The sequence below is a fragment of the Somniosus microcephalus genome, chromosome 7 (assembly GCF_052327205.1).
Source record: "Somniosus microcephalus isolate GS21.2 chromosome 7, FLI_Smic_1.0, whole genome shotgun sequence".
Taxonomy (NCBI): domain Eukaryota; kingdom Metazoa; phylum Chordata; class Chondrichthyes; order Squaliformes; family Somniosidae; genus Somniosus; species Somniosus microcephalus.
In genome coordinates this window covers 51,504,786-51,524,436 of record NC_140993.1, presented here as the reverse complement: position 1 = coordinate 51,524,436, position 19,651 = coordinate 51,504,786, and positions in this window count along the sequence as shown.

Sequence of the window (19,651 nt, the reverse complement as noted above, 5' to 3'; positions counted from 1 at the left end):
CCTGCACTTCCCCAGCCTGCCGCACCGCATCGGGTGCCGCAGCGGCGGATTAGCGCCGCAATGCGGCAGTCAGCGCCCATTGCGAGGCGCTGACACCCTCCAGTAGCACCGGCAGCCGTCTGGGCGTGGCGCTACTGAATTTTTGGCGCGCGCAGGGGGACTTAGCGCCGGCGCTAAATTTCCGGCGCTAAAGCCCTGGCGCGGCACCAACTCAATTTCTAGGCCGTACTACTTTCTCTTGGCTGCTGTATACTGTAATACCGGTGGTGACCACACCGGTATATAAGTGTTGTGTAGGGATTTGCTGGGCAGTTCAGCCCTGACCTCCGAATAGTAAAGACCTGTTAAAGTTATTCTTGTGGCCTGTGTCCAGTGATTTATAATAAGCATAACTGGGACACACAGACTTAACAGTGGCGACGAGTCCGATCTTACCCTGCGGCAGTTTTACATCCAAGGCAGCTTCGTCCTCAGAACGGGCGTCGAGAAGAGGCATCCGCCCTCATCATCCTGCTGAGCACCATCGCACGGGAGGCATCGAGAACCCGGGTTAAAAAGAAAAATTCTGACCACGAAGCCCTCCATCAGCGACAGGCAGTGATCATCCCTTCTACCACGGTGGTGGGTAAGCCGATCAGCGACACGAGCAGAAAGTCGGCCGTGTTGACTGTGGAGTGGGGGAGGGAAAACGGAGGAAAAAGGGCGGAGAACTCGACCACGGTCGGTGAAAAGGGCCGGGCTGCAATCGAGGCCGAGAGGCGCAGCGACTGGGGCAGCTTAAGGCACGAGCGCCGCGGAGAACTCAAACGCAGCCGGTCTAAAGGACCGGGCTGCATGCGGGGCTGAGAGGCGCAACAGCAGGGGAAGCGTGAATGCCCACGGGAACCACGGGGGAGTAAAAGCAGCGTCGGGGAATTGAGAACCGCTGGGGAGGCAAGAATGGCAGCAGCACAGCAATCGCCATTGCAGCCAGCGGAAGAAGAAGGCAAATGCGGGAATCCGCCATTGTAGTCGGCGGGGGAAGAAGACGAGCGCGGGAAAGACCGCCAAGCGCGGGAAGCCGCCAATTTAGTAGGCGGGGGAAGAAGACAAGCGCGGGAAGCTGCCATTTTGAGAAAAAGAAAAATTTAAAAACTTGCAAGGATGCCTAAACATGGGAACATTAATACCTTTGATAGCGATATCGAAGATTGGACCACGTATGTAGAACGCATGGAAGTTTATTGTAAAGCAAATAAGGTACCAGACGATGAGAAAGCACTAACCTTATTAAGCTCAATGGGTGCGAAGACATACGGGCTATTGAAGCACCTTCTGTCACCAGATAAACCGGCGGATCAGACTTTCGCGAATATTGTTACTGTCCTGAAAAATACCCCACGCCGCTGATGATAGCAGAACGATTTAAATTTTACAGAAGAACACAGCTGAAAGACGAAAGCAACGCTGAATTTTTAATTGAACTGCGTAAGCTATCAAAGTACTGTCAGTTTGGAACAGGACTAGAAGATGCGCTGAGAGATAAATTTGTGTGTGGTTTGTTAAAAGAAGGAACACAAAAGCGACTGCTTGAGGAGAATGATCTTACGCTTGATAAAGCTGTCACTATTGCAGCATCGCACGAAGCCGCAGCGAGAGGCACTGCGGAAATGCAGCTACGGTCACCGGAACTCAGCACCAATCAAATGGTCTTGGGTGCAGTAAAATGTTATCGTTGTGGAAAGACAACGCACGATCAGAACCAGTGCTGGTTCAAAAATCAGGAATGCAGAAAATGTGGCAGGCTTGGTCACATAGCTAAAGTATGCCGGTCAGGAAAGAAGACCAGCAACAAAAAGTCACCGCAGGAAAAGTACAGAAAGATACACAAGGTGACAGAGAACAGTTCGAACGAACAGAAGTCAAATTCAGACTCCAGCAGTAATGAACTGGGTAATCTAAGAGTACACAATGTTGGTAATGAAGCAGACCTCCAAACAATCTGGGTCACACTTCAGATAGCAGGAGTCCAAGTGAAGACGGAATTGGACACTGGATCAGCATTGACGGTCATGAATAAGCAAGATTACAAAACGTTATTCCCACATATTCCCCTACGGGATACGGAGATTGTATTGAAAACATACACGGGGCAAAGAGTATACCCCATCGGGAAGATAGAGGTAAAGGTGGTCCACAAGGGCAAAGAAAGCCAAGGAATGGACTTATATGTGCTACCTGAGGGAGGTCCACCACTACTGAGACGGGAGTGGATTAGGAAAATAAATATGGACTGGCATTCCTTAAAAGCACTAACGGTAGATTCCGGTAAAAAAGATGTCAAACCTAAACGATTGTCCAGAATATTGGACGATGCTAAAGAGGTGTTCCAACAGGGACTGGGAACACTGAGAGGAATTACGGCAAACATCAAGGTTGAAGAACATGCAAACCCAAAATTTTTCAAAGCCAGACCGGTACCTTATGCGATACGACCTGCTGTGGAAGCTGAGCTGGAAGGGCTAGAACGTTCAGGAGTACTGTCTAAGGTAGACTGGAGTGAGTGGGCCACGCCCATTGTCCCCGTCATGAAGCGTTCATCGAGCAACAAGCCGGGGGAACCGGGGAAGGTTCGCATCTGTGGAGATTTCAAGATCACTGTTAATCCGGTGCTTCACACGGTGCAGTATCTGCTTCTGCGGATTGAGGATATCTTCGCTTCGTTGTCTGGCGGGAAACACTTCACCAAGATAGACCTGGCGCAGGCGTACTTACAGATGGAAGTTGAGGAAGAGTCACGCCAGTATCTCACGATCAACACGCATAGAGGCTTGTACCGGTATAATAAACTGGTTTTTGGAGTGGCATCGGCTCCAGCAATTTGGCAGAGAGCCATGGAGCAGGTATTACAGGGAATTCCAGGCACACAATGTTACCTGGACGATATTCTGATTACAGGAGATGATGACGAGGAACACCTTGCAAATTTGGAACTGGTGCTCACCAGATTGAAAGAATATGGACTTCGAGTTAATCGCCAGAAATGTGAGTTCTTTCAGAAGCGGATCTCGTACTGTGGTCATGTCATTGACCAGGAGGGGCTTTTTAAGTCTCCTGACAAGATCGAAGCTGTTGTGAAGGCTCCCGCTCCGGATAATGTATCCCAGTTGAGGTCGTTCCTAGGGTTGATTAACTATTGCCATAATTTTCTGCCAAATTTATCCACGGTGCTGCACCCGCTGAATGCTCTTTTGCAGAAGGGAGTACCATGGAAGTGGAGTGAGGACTGTAAGAGGGCCTTTCGCAAAAGCAAGGCATTGATCACCTCAGAGGAAGTGTTGGCTCACTTCAACCCGACACTGCCTATTCGGTTGGCTTGTGATGCTTCTCCATATGGTATTGGGGCAGTACTCTCACACAAGTTGCCAAATGGCCTGGAGAGGCCAGTTGCGTTCGCATCCAGATCATTGACCTCCGCTGAGCGCAACTATGCTCAGATAGATAGGGAGGCTCTCAGCCTTGTGTGGGGAGTAAAGAAGTTTTATCATTACCTGCAGGGCCAAAAGTTTACGCTTCTGACAGACCACCAGCCGTTAGTATCCATTTTTATCCCTAAGAAGGGTGTTTCGGTGATGACAGCACAGAGACCCCAGAGATGGTCCCTTTTCCTAGGGGCACATCAATATCAGATCGAATTCAAAGGTACAAAGCAGCATGGTAATGCTGATGGGCTGTCGCGCCTGCCAGTACCTACAGAGGAGGAGGCACCGACGGTTGACCCTGTTGATTTATTTCACTCGACCATCATCGAATGTTTACCAGTCACCAATGCAAGTATTGAAAGAGAAACCAGGAATGACCCGACACTGTCCCGGGTCTACGAAGTGACAGTGAAGGGATGGCCAGCACATGGTGATCCACTGTTACCGGCATTCTCAGCAAGACGAGAACAGCTGTCCGTCTGTCAAGGAACATTGATGTATGGAACAAGGGTGATTATTTCTCCTAAGTTAAGAGAGAGAGTTCTAAAGGAACTGCATGAAGGTCATCTGGGGGGAGTCAAGATGAAAAGCCTTGCTAGGGCTTATGTGTGGTGGCCGGGTATCGACCAACAGATAGAGGATCTGACGAAAAGCTGCTCAGGGTGCCAAAAAGTGCAAAATGCACCTCCGATTGCACCGCTGCATCCATGGGAATGGCCTTCAACCCCATGGCAACGTGTACATATTGACTTTGCTGGTCCATTCATGGACTCCATGTTTTTAATTGCGGTGGACGCACATTCTAAATGGCCAGAAGTGATTAAGATGACTACCACTACCTCGGAAAAGACGATCGCGGTGCTAAGAATGATATTTGCAAGAAATGGATTGCCAGAACAAATATGTTCAGACAACGGACCGCAGTTCGTGTCAGAAGAATTCCAAAAATTCATGAAGAAGAATGGGGTGAAACATTATACCTCTGCCCCATATCATCCGGCTACAAACGGGTTGGCCGAGAGATTTGTACAAACGTTCAAAAAAGCAATAAAGGCCATGAGCGAAGATCAGATTCCACTACAACACAAGGTGGACAAATTCCTACTGGCATATCGAAACGCCACTCATGCAGTGACAAACCAAAGTCCTGCCATGATGTTCTATAACAGGAGGTTGCGGTCCAGGTTGGACTTGTTAAAACCAAATGTGCGGAGGGAAGCTGAAAACAAACAGTTCCAGCATATAAATAACAAGACCACTTGGAGTTTCGAAATAGGACAACCAGTGTTAGCCCGGGACTATAAAAACGAGAAATGGCAATCTGGAACAATTCGGGCCAGACAAGGACCCCTGATGTACACGGTAGATATTGGTGAAAATGTAATACGGCGTCATGCTGACCAACTGGTAGAATCGAGAACAAGGGTCGAACCCATGGTTATGGCAGAGACAACCGTGGAAGAAGTTAGTGAACCTGAAGCATCTACCTCAGAAGTGAATGTACCTGATGATGATGTCCAATCCATAAGAGACCAACTAGATGAGTCACCCCAGCAACGAGAATCAGAGACCCCTGAAAGGCGTTATCCAACTCGAATCAGGAGGCCTCCTCAGAGACTGAATCTTTGAACTGTTTTGCATGAAGTTGTATATATATATATATGTTATTATGTTATGTTAAATGGGGATATAACTGTTAAGCTAAAAAGGGAGGATTGTGGTGTATGTAACCTGTTCCACCTTAAGAGAACTACCTTAAGAGATGTACTACTTTCTCTTGGCTGCTGTATACTGTAATACCAGTGGTGACCACACCGGTATATAAGTGTTGTGTAGGGATTTGCTGGGCAGTTCAGCCCTGACCTCCGAATAGTAAAGACCTGTTAAAGTTATTCTTGTGTTCTGTGTCCAGTGATTTATAATAAGCATAACTGGGACACACAGACTTAACAAGAACCAACACGAGGGTAAAACCTACTTGACCTCATCCTCACCAATCTACCTGTCGCAGATCCATCTCTCCATAACATTGTTGGTAGCAGTGACCACTGCACAGCCATTGTGGAGACAAAGTCCCGTCTTCAGATTGAGGACACCCTCCATCGTGTGGTGTGGCACTACCACTGTGCTGAATGGGATAGGTTCAAAACAGATCTAGCAGCTCAAAACTGAGCATCCATGAGGCGCTGTGGGCCATCAACAGCAGAAGAATTGTACTCCACCACAATCTGTAACCTCATGGCCCGGTATATCCCTCACTCTATCATTACCATTAAGCCAGGGGGCCAACCCTGGTTCAATAAGGAGTGTAGAAGAGCAGCACCAGGCGTACCTAAAAATGAGGTGTCAACCTGGGGAAGCTGCAACACAGGACTACATGCATGCTAAAAAAGCGGAAGCAGCATGCAATAGACAGGGCTAAGCGATCCCACAATCAACGGATCAGATCAAAGCTCTGCAGTCCTGCCACATCCAGTCGTGAATGGTGGTGGACCATTAAACAACTAACGGGAAGAAGAGGCAATTACCGCCAATTACCGCCTCATCAGTCTACTCTCAATCAGCAGCAAAGTGATGGAAGGTGTGATCAACAGTGCTATCAAGCGGCACTTACTTACCAATAACCTGCTCACTGATGCCCAGTTTGGGTTCCGCCAGGACCACTCGGCTCCCGACCTCATTACAGCCTTAGTCCAAACATGGACAAAGGAGCTGAATTCCAGAGGTGAGATGAGAGTAACTGCCCTTGACCTCAAGGCAGCATTTGACTGAGTGTAGCATCAAGGAGCTCTAGTAAAACTGAAGTCAATGGGAATCAGGGGGAAAACTCTCCACTGGCTGGAGTCATACCTAGCACAAAGGAAGATGGTTGTGGTGGTTGAATGTCAATCATCACAGCCCCAGGCTATCGCTGTAGGAGTTCCTCAGGGCAGTGTCCTAGGCCCAACCATCAATGACCTTCCCACCAACATAAGGTCAGAAATGGGGATGTTCGCTGATGACTGCACAGTGTTCAACGCCATTCACAACTCCTCAGATAATGAAACAGTCCATGTCCGCATGCAACAAGACCTGGACGACGTTCAGGCTTGGACTGATAAGTGGCAGTTAACATTTGCGCCACACAAGTGCCAGGCAATGACTATCTCCAACAAGCAAGAGTCTAAGCACCACCCCTTGACATTCAATGGCATTACCATCGCCGAATCCCCTACCATCAACATCCTGGGGGTCACCATTGACCAGAAACTTAACTGGACCAGCAACATAAATACTGTGGCAACAAGAGCAGGTCAGATGCTGGATATTCTGTGGCGAGTGTCTCACCTCCTGACTCCCCAAAGTCTTTCCACCATCTACAAGGCACAAGTAAGGAGTGTGGTGGAATACTCTCCACTTGCCTGGATGAGTGCAGCTCTAACAACAAAGAAGCAGAACACCATCCAGGACAATGCTTGATTGGCATCCCATCCACCACCTTAAACATTCACTCCCTCCACCACCGGCGTACCGTGGCTGTAGTGTGTACCATCTACAAGATGCACTGCAGCAACTCGTCAAGCCTTCTTCGGCAGCACCTCCCAAACCCGCGACCTCTTCCACCTAGAAGAACAAGGGCAGCAGACGCATGGGAACACCAGCATATCCAAGTGCCCCTCCAAGTCACACACCATCCTGACTTAGAAGTATATCACCGATCCTTCATCGTCGCTGGGTCAAAATCCTGGTAGTCCCTCCCTAACAGCACTGTGGGAGTACCATCACCACACGGACTGCAGCGGTTGAAGAAGGCAGCTCACCACCACCTTCTCAAGGGCAAATTAGTGATGGGCAATAAATGCTGGCTTTGCCAGCAACGCCCACATCCCATAAAATGAATTAAAAAAAATCTGTGTTCCCATTGTTGTCAATGCAGTGGAATAGAATCGACAGTTGCATCCTCCACACAAATATGCCCAACAATATAATACACATGTTTTACAGACCATATCTATGCACTGAATACGAAAGGTTCTAAACAGAAGAATAAACTGAACATTTGATGGAGAGTAAACAACAGACAGTAATTCAGTGGGTAGCTCTGAGTCAGAAGGTTGTGTGTTCATGTCCCACTCTGGAGACTTGAGCACAAAAATCTAGGCTGACACTCCAGTGCAGTACTGAGGGAGTGCTGCACTGTCAGAGGTGCCGTCTTTCAGATGAGACGTTAAACTGAGGCCCCTTCTGTTCTCTCAGGTGGACATAAAAGATCCCACAGCACTATATTAAAGAAGAGCAGGGGAGTTATCTCCAGTGTCCTGGCCAATATTTATCCCTCAATCAACATAACAAAAACAAGTTACCTGGTAATTAATACATTGCTGTTTATGGGAGCTTGCAGTGCGTAATTGGCTGCCGCGTTTCCCACATTACAACAGTAACTACACTTGAAAAGTACTTCATTGGTTGAAAAGCACTTTGAGATGTCCTGGGGTTGTGAAAGGTGCTATATAAATACAAGGCTTTCTTTCTTATAATAAAGCAAGGTAGACTTTCCCAATCCTCACTCCACAGTGGGATACCACTGCGAGTACAGATCAGAAAATAATGGGTGCACTGCTGTAAGGAATTAGCACACGCTAGGGGGGTTGGGGTTATTTGCCTCTGGCCAGTCAGAAGCCTCTGAGCTGCTCCAGGGACCCCCTTGCAGTTTTGAAGCGCTCCCCTGTTCCTCCTGGTTCTGACCGCCGGACTTATTCAGTAGCGATGTAGACAGAAAAACGTGACTCGTGGTTTGGGTGCAAAACAGATCAGTATTTATTGAAACAAAAAGAAAGAAACAACTTAACAATCGATACAGCACAGCTTGTGCCTGGTACAGCACTTCTGCTTAACGCAATACACTCAGTGTCCACTAGAGCGCTCCTTGCTCAGTGCAACACTCCTTTAAATACAGCACTTTAAAAAACAGCTACACAATGTTTACCACAGCACTTCTCTGCTAGGTACAACACTCCTTTATTAAAATATACAGCACTTTTAAAATACAGCCACTCAGTGTCCACTGGAGTACTTCTCTACTCAGTGCAACACTCCTTTAAATACAGCACTTTAAAAACAGCTACACGGTGTTTACCACAGCACTTCTCTGCTAGGTACAACACCCCTTTTTAATCCAGTTTTAAATACAGAAACACCTTGCTCACTACAGCACCTTTGCTTAGTGGCTTTTACTTAAAACAGCACTTTAATACAGCTACTTTCGGTGTTCACTGAAGCACTTTTCTGCTCGTGCAACACCATCTTACTTAAATGGGGGGGGGAGAAATGGACACAATGAGGGAAGATCGACTAAAATCACAGTTCTGACAAAATTCCCACTTAATTCCCACCCCTATACCTGTTCTAAGTTGCCTTGTGAAAGGCCAGAAAAATATATGCTCACCAATGAAAATGCCTCCTCCATGCCCTGCGATCTTTGATCTTCACTGCCCCGAAGTAAAAACACCCCAGTATTTTAAAAGTGAACTGCTGGTGTTCCACTTCTTCAGGCAGACTCCCACGTTGTAGAGAGCACAGAGGGGAGGCCACAGAGGATGAGAGCTTCTGGGAAGCTATCTTTTATACCCCCTTTTGGGGCCTGCCCAGATCCGGATGTTTCTGGGCTAAAACAAAAGGGATCCAACTGCCCCATTGTCCAGTAATGGGTTTGGATGAATCACCCATTCATTTAAACTGTTCCTTTTCTCAATTTAAATGTCTCTTCAAATTGTCTGTGCTGAGTTTGAATGTATTTTCCATTCATGGTGGGCTTTGAATGGAGCTGTCCTGGTTTGAAAAAAACATGTATTTCTGTGTTTACTATGTAAACAGCTTGGGAGGCTAGTGTAAACAGAAGCCATTGTTAGCCATTGTTCTTGTGGTCAGGCTGAAACCGCAGTCAAGTGGTTAATCCTTTGTGCAAACATCTTGTAGCAATTTCTGTAAACATATCGATTATCTGCTGTAATGTAAAACATTATGACAGCAGAATAGAGGGGCAAATGAGGTTAACAAGAATTTATGAGGGAAATTTGACTAAATTAACAACAATCACTGGACTCCTAGGCCCCGATTTTCTGGCCGCCGTCGGGCAGCTTTTCATGCAGGTCGGGACCCCCCCCGCCTGATTCCCCACCCCGTCCGACTTTCGGACCGCGTTTCCCCGCACCCCGCTTCAGTCCCGGCCGCCGATGGCGGGACTGGTCGTTGGCACACTAATTACCAATAATTACCTAGTTGAGGTAGATTTTCCGGGGCCGTTGCGACTTTGGGGCTTTCCCCACATGAAACCCGCCTGCGGGGAACCCCGCTGCTGAGAGCTGGCATGAAGCTTGCCGGCTTGCTAGCTGTCAGCTGCAGGTCAATGGAGAAGCTGCGATTTAAAGGGACAGCACTTGTATGTTGAAGGACCTTGTTGCTGAAGGCTTGGGGCTACTTCTTCAAGGCTTAGGCACAGCTGTGGAAGGTTGGAGCCTCACACACTTCTCCAATGTGATCTCCTGGGAAGCCCCTCTCGCCACCCTCACTCAGCGCTTCCTCAGCGGAGGCATCTCCGAGAAGCATGGGACGCCTTTTTTTCCTTCCCTTCTTGCCATTAGAGGATCTCCAGCAGCAGAGGTGGCAGCAGCAGAACCAGGAACAGCAGGATCAGCAACAGGAGCACCAGGCTGGTGCTCACTCACCTGAAGCTGCACAGGCCAGAAGGGGCCAGCGCTTGGAAGTGGCTTGAGAGCACCTTGCTGCGATTTAGAGGCCATGGGGACCTGTTTCTGCACTGGCAGTCCTACTCAGAAGGACTTCCATGAAGATCTGGTTTCTCTGTTCAACTGATGGCCAACGCTCCTCAAGAGATGTCATTCTCTTATGAGCACTCACCATGTTTTCCGTACCCTGGCGAGTTATCTCCTCCATGGAGGTTGCCAACCTTTCCATGGTGATGCATTCATGCGCCAATGACTCCACAAAGGCTCTGCTCATGGTCGCTATGGACTCCTCCATTTGCTCCACACTCGCAGCGACCCTGGAGACAAAACCTGCCAGAGACTCCTGCATCTGTGCATGGGGATCCATCACCTCTTCTCTTGCAGATGGACCCAGAGGCAGAGGGTCGACATGCAGCGCAGCTGAGCTGAGCTGGCAGAGTCCTGTGCCCGCCGACGAGGACTCTTCACTGCTGCACTGCTGTCCCTGTCTCCAGAATCTGTTGAGGCTCACTTGTGAGCTGTGAAACACCAGGTGACAACACTACTCTATGTCCCGAAGGTCCCCTCGAGGTGTGAGTGTCTGCGCTGGTGCTGGGTGCGCTTACTTCTGCTGACGCTGCGCCATCAGAGGTTGGAGCTTCCTCTGAGGAGTCTGGCTGCACAGCCTCTTCCTCCTCCACAGTGAGGACGGGGGCTCTGGATGGTACTGTAGGGGAGTTAAGGAAGGAGTTAGAGATGTAATGCCAAGGTTCTTCTGGTGACTCCCAGCGAGTTGGCATCTGCTGACACCTGCATCCATGCAGCATTGGTCTCAGTGGGAGGCCTCTTCCTCCTTGACTTAGGGAAGAGGACCTCCCTGTGGGCCCTAACCCCATCCAATAATGCCTGCAGTGAAGCCCGTCGAATTTGGAGGCAGCTCGGGGTCTGGCACTGCCCACAGCTGCTGCAGGCTCCTCTGCCATCCTGTATGGCTCGTTTGGAAGCCTTCAGAGGATGCAGTGCTTGCTATGGACCTTGAAAGCACCACGAATGATGACATCATACTGTGGGGATTTCTGACTCGAATTGGACAATTAGCAAGGCTTCCCACATGCTGGGAATTAATTGGCCGCTTGAGGGAAAATTGCGTGGAGCTGGCTGACACTTTTTTATATGTGTCAGAAACCCTACATTCGGGGAAATCCGACCATTCCCCACACAAGCTGAAAATCGGGGCCCAAATATCAGTTCTGAGAGATAAATCTCCAAATTCGTATGCTTCGGAGGGCGCTTCGATGCGTCTGGCGCATATCAGAAATTCAGCCGTGTGATACATACGATTTCCCAGCCATTATTTTAAATGAGCAGAAAATTGTTCACAGTGACTGAAGGTTTCCATCCAGAGCTGGAATGCAGAATCTGACCTCCTTTCTGCAGAGCCATCTGAGGTGCTTTGGTGTGACAAGACACCATACAAATACAAGTGTTTCTTTATTACTTTACTAAACAGAAAAGGAAAACAGAAAATTATAAATAAGGAGAAAAGGAAGAACAGATTAAAAGGGAGAGAGAGAGTGAAGGAACAACTGAAAAAAGGAAAAGCAGAGTGCAACGAAGATTCACTCGACTGATTCCTGGGATGGGGGCTTAGGGTGGTGAACCTGTGGAATTCTCTACCACAGAAGGCTGTGGAGGCCAAGTCACTGAATATATTTAAGAAGGAGATAGATAGATTTCTAGACACAAAAGGCATCAAGGGGTATGGGGAGAGAGCGGGAATATGGTATTGAGATAGAGGATCAACCATGATCATATTGAATGGCAGAGCAGGCTCGAAGGGCTGAATGGCTTACTCCTGCTCCTATTTTTCTATGTTCCTATGTCCTATGAGCAGAGATTTAGTAGACTAGGCCTATATTCCCTATAGTTTAGAAGAATGAGAGGTGATCTCATTGAAACGTATAAAATTCTTAAGGGGCTTGACAGGGTAGATGCTAGGAGGATGTTTCCCCTTGCTGGGGAGGCGAGAACAAGGGGTCACAGTCTCAGGACTGAGATGAGGAGAAATTTCTTCATTGAAAGGGTTGTGAATCTTTGGAATTCATCACCCCAGAAGGCTGTGGAGGCTCAGTCGTTGAGTATATTCAAGACAGAGATTGATAGATTTTTGTATACTGAGGGAACCAAGGGGGCATGGGGATAGTGTTGGAAGGTGGAGTTGAGGTGTAATATCAGCCATGATCTTATTGAATGGCGGAGCAGGCTTGAAGGGCCGAATGGCCTACTCCTGCTCCTATTTCTTGTGTTCTTATTAAAAAGTGGGAGAACGAGAGAGACCTAAACACAGGTAGCAGAGCCTTGAATCCATTCCCTCCCTGCTCTTTCAGTTACATTCTGCTGACCTCCTGTCCTATTTATTCAGCGTACAGACTATTAAAAATAACACAGGTGGCTGTGTGGCGCACAAAGCAGGCTGGACATGAGTCAAAACTCATCATCAATTGAGACATATTCTTCTTTCAGCCAAGCGTGTTCAAAACTTTTTCCTTCAAAATAAAATGGCACTGCTGAAAGCAGACTGTGATAAGAAAAAGCCCAGTGTTTGGGAACTGAGGAGCTTTTTTTAATTCTTCAACGCAATGGCTTTTTACTGTGCAGCCAACCGTCCCACAAAGCCATCACTGTGGCTGACTGATAAGGGCACTTCAAATGTTGAAAGCCCTAATCTTCTAAAAGACGCAGAAGAATTCCAGGAAAATTTCAAGGGGCAGATTACTGTGATTGAAGTGAGCTGTAAATGCCACTTACCCCCGGATAACCCACTTCACTGCAAGTGCAGCTAACTGCTAAACAGTTCGCTCAGCAAAGTACATCACTCAGACTGCCGAATGAGTAAAGAAGAAAGGCTTAGATTTTTTAAAAGATTATCAGTGACAAAGAGATTTTGATTACTATAGTAAATCATTTACGTCCATCTTTAACATTTTAATCCTGAGCAAGATTTTCTTTGTTCATTTTTTTCTATAATCATATTATTAACAGGAAACAGAATATTATAAGAAAGAGGGAACTTGTATTTGGATGTCCGCAGGTGTTTCACAACCTATTTCACTAATTAATGTTTTGCAGTAGTTATTGTTGTATAATAGCCAAACACATTGGCCCTGAATTTCTGATCAGAGGCTTCCTGCGGGCGGATACCTCCGATTGGAAAAAAATCTACCTGCCTGCTGGTTCCGTAGATCCCGAGGCTTGCGATCCTGGGCTTCTCCTCTTCGAAATGCGCAGAGGCCCTGGTATCCAGGGACACATGCAGTTTGCAAGCGCCCCTGAGATCACGTGGGCCAGGTGAACCAATGGAAGAAGGGAATCCCCCTTCATACTTTTGACAGGTCTGTACGCACAGAACTGTCAAAAGTATGAATGGGGATGACTGCAAAAATGCACCAACACACTGAAATAAATAAATAAAAACCATTACATATATAAAATTAATTAAAATGCCATTTAATTAAATATTTTAAACAAAAATTTAATTTTTTGAAAAATAAATGTAAATGTTTTAAAGGGGCTAAAAATAACCTTACCTTATTGCACAGGTTTGTTAATGGTTAAATGATTGAAAAAATGTATGATATGTTATTTACAACTCTTATGCTGGTAAAAGCAGGCCTTACGCCTGCTTTTACCAGGTGTAATAATTTGACAGGCATTCAGCGGGCAGAAGTTGAGCAAATCGCGCAACTCTCCACCCACAGAGGCACTTTTCTTGGGCATGCGGATGATCAAGGGAATTCTTGACAGATCGCAAGTGCCGGGTTTCAGTGCTTGCACTTTGCATGCCTGAAACTGGCACTTGCGCGGCCCCTACGGTGACGTACGCACCTCGTACACACCCGTGGGAGTCGCAAAATCCGGCCCATTAGCCAATTCGTGCACAGTAAGGTCCTACTAATAGCAAATGTGATAAATGAGTTATTTTACTTTTGATGGTGTTGGTTGAGGAATAAATGCTGAGCAGGACACTGGGAGAACTTACTATACTACTTGCTATATGAATGAATGATCAGGTCATTTGTATTTTGGTGGTGGTGGTAGTTGAGAGAGGAGTGTCGACCAGGACAACTCTTCACTCTTCTTCGCATAGTGCCATGGGATCTTTTTACATTCACTGGAACAGGCAAGTGGGGCCTAGTTCAAACATCCTGTCTGAAAGTTAGTGAATTTTGTTAATGGGTTGCTTAAAGTTTAAATAGGACATTAAGGGCTGAAAGACTTTAGGTCCATGTTTCTTTGGACACAAAAATAGAGAGACAGAGAAAATAGGGACAGATAGACACAAAACGGGACGGTGAGATAGTGAGAGAATGACGGGGAGAGACAGAAAGATAATGAGAGAAAGACACACAGAGAGGTAGCAAAGGAGGCAGAAAAAGAAACAATGAGAGGAAGTAAGGGAGAAGTACTTTCTGTAAGTTATTAGCTTGACTTCAAGAGGCAAAGAAAAATAACACATGGAGTGACAGAAAATGTAAACTGAATTTTGCATGTAGCATGTTTAGATTTCCAACAAATGAACTTTGGGACTTGGTGTCTGTTGTGAAGGTACCTAGACACAATTAGGACTCAGAACTCAGAGATTCAAACATGAAGTGCTTTATTCAGGGAAGAAGGAACATTCTGGAGGGTTCCGAACAAAGAGAGCTAAACTTAACCAAGAGAACATCCAACCATTTATCTGCTGTGACAGCGCCACCACAGGTGGGAGGAGAACACGCAATACATAACATATTCCTCCCCTCTTAAATGAAAGGTCCACATTATTCCTCAACAGGTAAGTTACTTTCAATGCACTCAACTAACCTAGGGTAGAGGTAGACTGCCTCAAACCCTGACTTTACCCTGGGGTTTATTCTGCCCCAGTCTTGTGGGTAAGTCACTAAGCCTACAGATCCAAGCATCTTGGAGGCCGCCACTCTCTGACAGGATACCGGCAGTCATCGCTGGCTTCTACAGCAGTAGGCATTGACACAGGCCTGGATGGAGAAGGTGCCTGTGTCAGTCGAAAGTCAGGTGTTTGCACAGGTGGAACAGTCTCTTTGACTTCCTGTGTTGGAGAAGAGCACGGTGGCAAAGGATGCTGGTTTGCGGTATCACCTGGAAACAGTTCAGGCCAACCAGCCGTTGGAGCTTCTGTGGCTGTCTCTGCTCCTAGCAACAGCTGATCTGTGTGTCTTCTCCAGACGGCGTCCTCAGCAGTCTCAACCATGTAAGACACAGGACCCGTCTGCACGATCACCGTAGCAGGAACCTATTTCGGTCCAGTGTTGTAGTTTCGAGCTAGGACGTGCTCTCCCGGATGAAACCGTCTCCCCTTGGCTCTTTTCTCTCTCTTTTCAACTTGAGCTTGTTGTTGACGATGGACAACCTGCTCTGCCCTTGGAGGTTTGAGTAAGTCAAAACTTGTCCGCAACTGCCTCTTCATCATGAGCGAAGCGGGGGAAGTTTTGGTTGTGGCATGCGGCTCGTTCCTGTAGGACAACAGGAAGTTGTTCAGACGTTGATGGATTGAGCCATGACATTGCGATGCCTTCAAGGCGTGCTTCAAAGTTTGCATGAACCTTTCTGCCTGGCCGTTAGTAGAGGGATGATAGGGCGCAGACCTAATGTGTTGAACACCATTCACATGCAGGAAGGTTGCAAACTCCTGTGATACAAATTGTGGACCGTTGTCACTTATGAGTTGTTCCGGTGAGCCATAACAGCTGAACATCTCACCAAGTTTCTCAATTGTTTTCTCTGCCGTGATAGACCTCATCACAGCGACCTCCGGCCACTTGCTACGAGTGTCCACAACCACCATAAACATCTTCTCTTCAAAAGGACCGGCGAAGTCCACATATACTTGCTGCCACACTTCTGCAGGCCAATCCCAGGGGTGTAGGGTTGCCAGCTGTGGAACATTCCGGACCCTTTGACATGGGGAACATGTTTTGGCTTTCTCCTCAATATTCCCATCGAGACCTGGCCACCAGAAGTAGCTTCTTGCCATTTCCTTCATCCGAACCATCCCACTGTGGCCTGTATGAAGTTGTTGCAGTATAGGTTCCCTCAGAGGTGGCGTAATGATGACACGGCATCCCCAAAGAAGACAACCTGCCTGAACGGAGAGCTCATTTCTTTTTGAAACGTAAGGTTTCAAACTAGGAGAATCTCCTATAGCTCTCCCTCGAATGACATCGTCCATTACCTCAGACAGGACTGGATCGTTGCGGGTGTACCTTCGCACCTGAACTGCAGTGACAGGTGCTCCCTCCACTTGTCTAAAGTAGAAGATGTCTATCTGTCAAGACTCTGGGGGAGTAACAGGCAAGGGTATCCTAGAGAGACCGTCTGCGTTGCCGTGCAAGTCTGATTTGCGATATTTGATGTCGTATGTGTGTCCTGACAACAGTAAAGCCCACCTTTGCATCCTGCTTGCAGCGAGAGATGGAATTCCGGTGTGAGGCCCGAAGATTGAAGTCAATGGACGGTGGTCCGTCAGGAGTGTGAACCTTCTCCCAAACAGGTACCGATGAAATTTTCGAATTCCAAAAACGATTCCCAAGGCCTCGCACTCGATCTGCGCATAGTTACACTCGGCCTTGTTCAAGGTACGTGCTGCGAATGCGATAGGTTTCTCTTCACCCGAAGGCATGATGTGGGATATGACTGCACCCACACCATATGGTGATGCATCACATGCTAGCTGCATGGGTAGCTTTGGGTCGAAGTGTGTCAGGACCTCCGACTTCAGCAATGCTTTCTTTGCTTGGGCAAAAGCTTCGTTGCACAGTTCAGTCCATTTCCATGTTTTGCCTTGACATAGCAACTGATGTAACGGCTTCAGCAATGTTGCTAAGTCTGGAATAAACTTCCCATAGTAGTTAAGTAGCCTCAGAAATGAACGTAACTGGCTCACATTCTGGGGTGCTGGGGCCTCCACGATCGCCTTGACCTTTGACGGCGCCTTATGCAGGCCAGTAGCGTCAATCACATGCCCCAGGTACTCAACTGAAGACTGAAAGAATTCACATTTGTCTTTACGAACTCTGTGTCCGTACTCTTTCAGTCGTAGTGTCGCATCCAAGTTCAGAAGATGATCCTCCTCATTTGTCCCAGTGACAAGGATGTCGTCCAGGTAGCACTGGACTCCTGGCAGTCCACTCAAAATCTGATCCATTGCCCTTTGGAATAGAGCAGGGGCCGATGTAATTCCAAACGGAAGGCGGCAGTACCTGTATAGCCCCTTGTGTGTCACAATTGTCAGCAGCTCCTTTGATTTGTCATGGACATGCATTTGTAGATAAGCCTGGCATAAGTCTATTTTGCTGAACTTTTGCCCTCTGGCCAGGCCCGTAAAAAGATCATCAATGAGGGGAAGAGGGTACTGTTCAGCAGACAGCACCGGGTTAATAGTCACTTTAAAATCCCCGCAGATTCGAACAGATCCATCCTTTTTCAGGACAGGAACAATGGGTGTGGCCCATTTGCTCACGCTTACAGGCTCCAGGACTCCATTCTCGACTAAAGCCTCCAAGTTAGCCTCAACTTTTGGCCTAATTGCATAGGGTACAGGTCGGGCTTTGTGAAACTTCGGCTTGCTGTCAGGTTTAATGTCCAGTCTCACGCTGATCTTTTTCATGCTCCCAAGTTCCCCATTGAAGAGTTCTGCATGTTTGTTTAACACTGCAGTCAGACCTGACTCCCCTTTTGACATCATGCGGACTGCAGGCCAGTCCAGTGTGATTTTCTCTAGCCATGCACGTCCCAGTAGTGATGGGTAATTTCCCTTTACCACATATAGTGGCAGTTTCGCAGTCTGTCTGTTCAATTTAACTGTCACCTCAATGGTGCCTCTCATGGCCACAGGTTCGCCGGTATACGTCTTTAGCACAATGTTTGTTGGCTGAAGGGTAAGATGCTTTAGCATTTTTTTGTAGGCAGTGTCTGAAACAAGGGACACAGCCGCGCCTGTGTCCACCTCCATCCGTACTGGTTGTCCCTCCACCAGTGGTGACACCCAGTAGCCATTTGAACCACCTGCAACCGTCAGTATGTGCACCTCTTCCTCCTCAGAGGTGTCGCTCCCCTCTGTTTTGCTTGTTCCATCATACTGCACTGAATGAACACTCTTTTTCCTCTCTTGTCCAAATACAGACATTTTGCTTCCATGCTTCCCAGCTCTGTCTGTTCTTTTTTTTACCACTACAGGCGCGTTCAATTTGACCCTTTTTGCCACAATTTCGGCATTCCAGCTCCGTACACCAGCAGTCATTAGCGTGATGGCCCGTTTTCCCACAACGGTAACATGTGCCATTCCGCGCACCTTTAGGCTCAGATGACACCTTGTGAACTCTCCCTGTCGAACACAACTGGTGAGCCTCCTTTTCCACCATCTCCATGGAGACACTAACTCCAATGGCCTTTTCAAGAGTAAGGTTGTCCTCAGTAAGAAGGCGCTTCTGTGTGGCTGCACTTTGCAGACCACACACAAGTCTGTCTCTAATGGTGTCATTCAGCACCTCCTTGAACTGGCAGTGTTCCGACAACCTTTTTAAAGCAGCAATAAACATCGTCACTGATTCCCCCTCCTCTTGATTCCGTTTGTGAAATCTAAATCTCTCAGCAATCACCAGAGGTTTTGGTGAAAAATGTGCTCCAAAATTTCCACCAGTTGCTTATATGTCTTAGTTCCTGGCTTATCTGGCTGCACAAGGCTGCGAAGTAAATTGAATGTCTTCGGCCCCATTACACTCAAAAAGGAAGTCACGACCCTTTCGTTTGCCACCGCATTCGCCAAGACAAAATAGTCAAAACGGTCCGTATAAGCGCTCCATTGCTCCACATTTTCATCAAAATCACCGATGTTTCCGAATATAGTAGCCATCTCACGTTTCAAATTTAAATTTCTGTTTACTCACTGCACCCGTAATGTTAATGTAATGCTGCAATCTCTGTTCCGAGTGTTTTGTAGTCGAAAACAAGAAAGTTCTCACAACGCAGATTCATCCGATCCTCGTCGCCACTTTGTTGTGTCAGTACCTTTCGACCTAGACACAATTAAGACTCAGAACTCTGAGATTCAAACATGAAGTGCTTTATTCAGGGAAGAAGGAAAGTTCTGGAGGGTTCCGAACAAGGAGAGCTAAACTTAACCAAGAGAACATCCAACCATTTATCTGCTGTGAGAGCGCCACCACAGGTGGGAGGAGAACACGCAATACATAACAGTGTCAGACTCAATCAGCACTGCAATGCACCGATGTTCCTCCTTAAATAAAGTACTACTGAACCCATCAACTGAAGACATGTGATAATTCTGTAGTTGGGATATATAATTTGCTAATCTTTAATTTCTAAATGACACACTGCACAAAGGCACTTCAGCAAAAAGAATAAATTGGTCAGGCACTAAATTGATAACTAGGATTCTTCTTCTCCTTC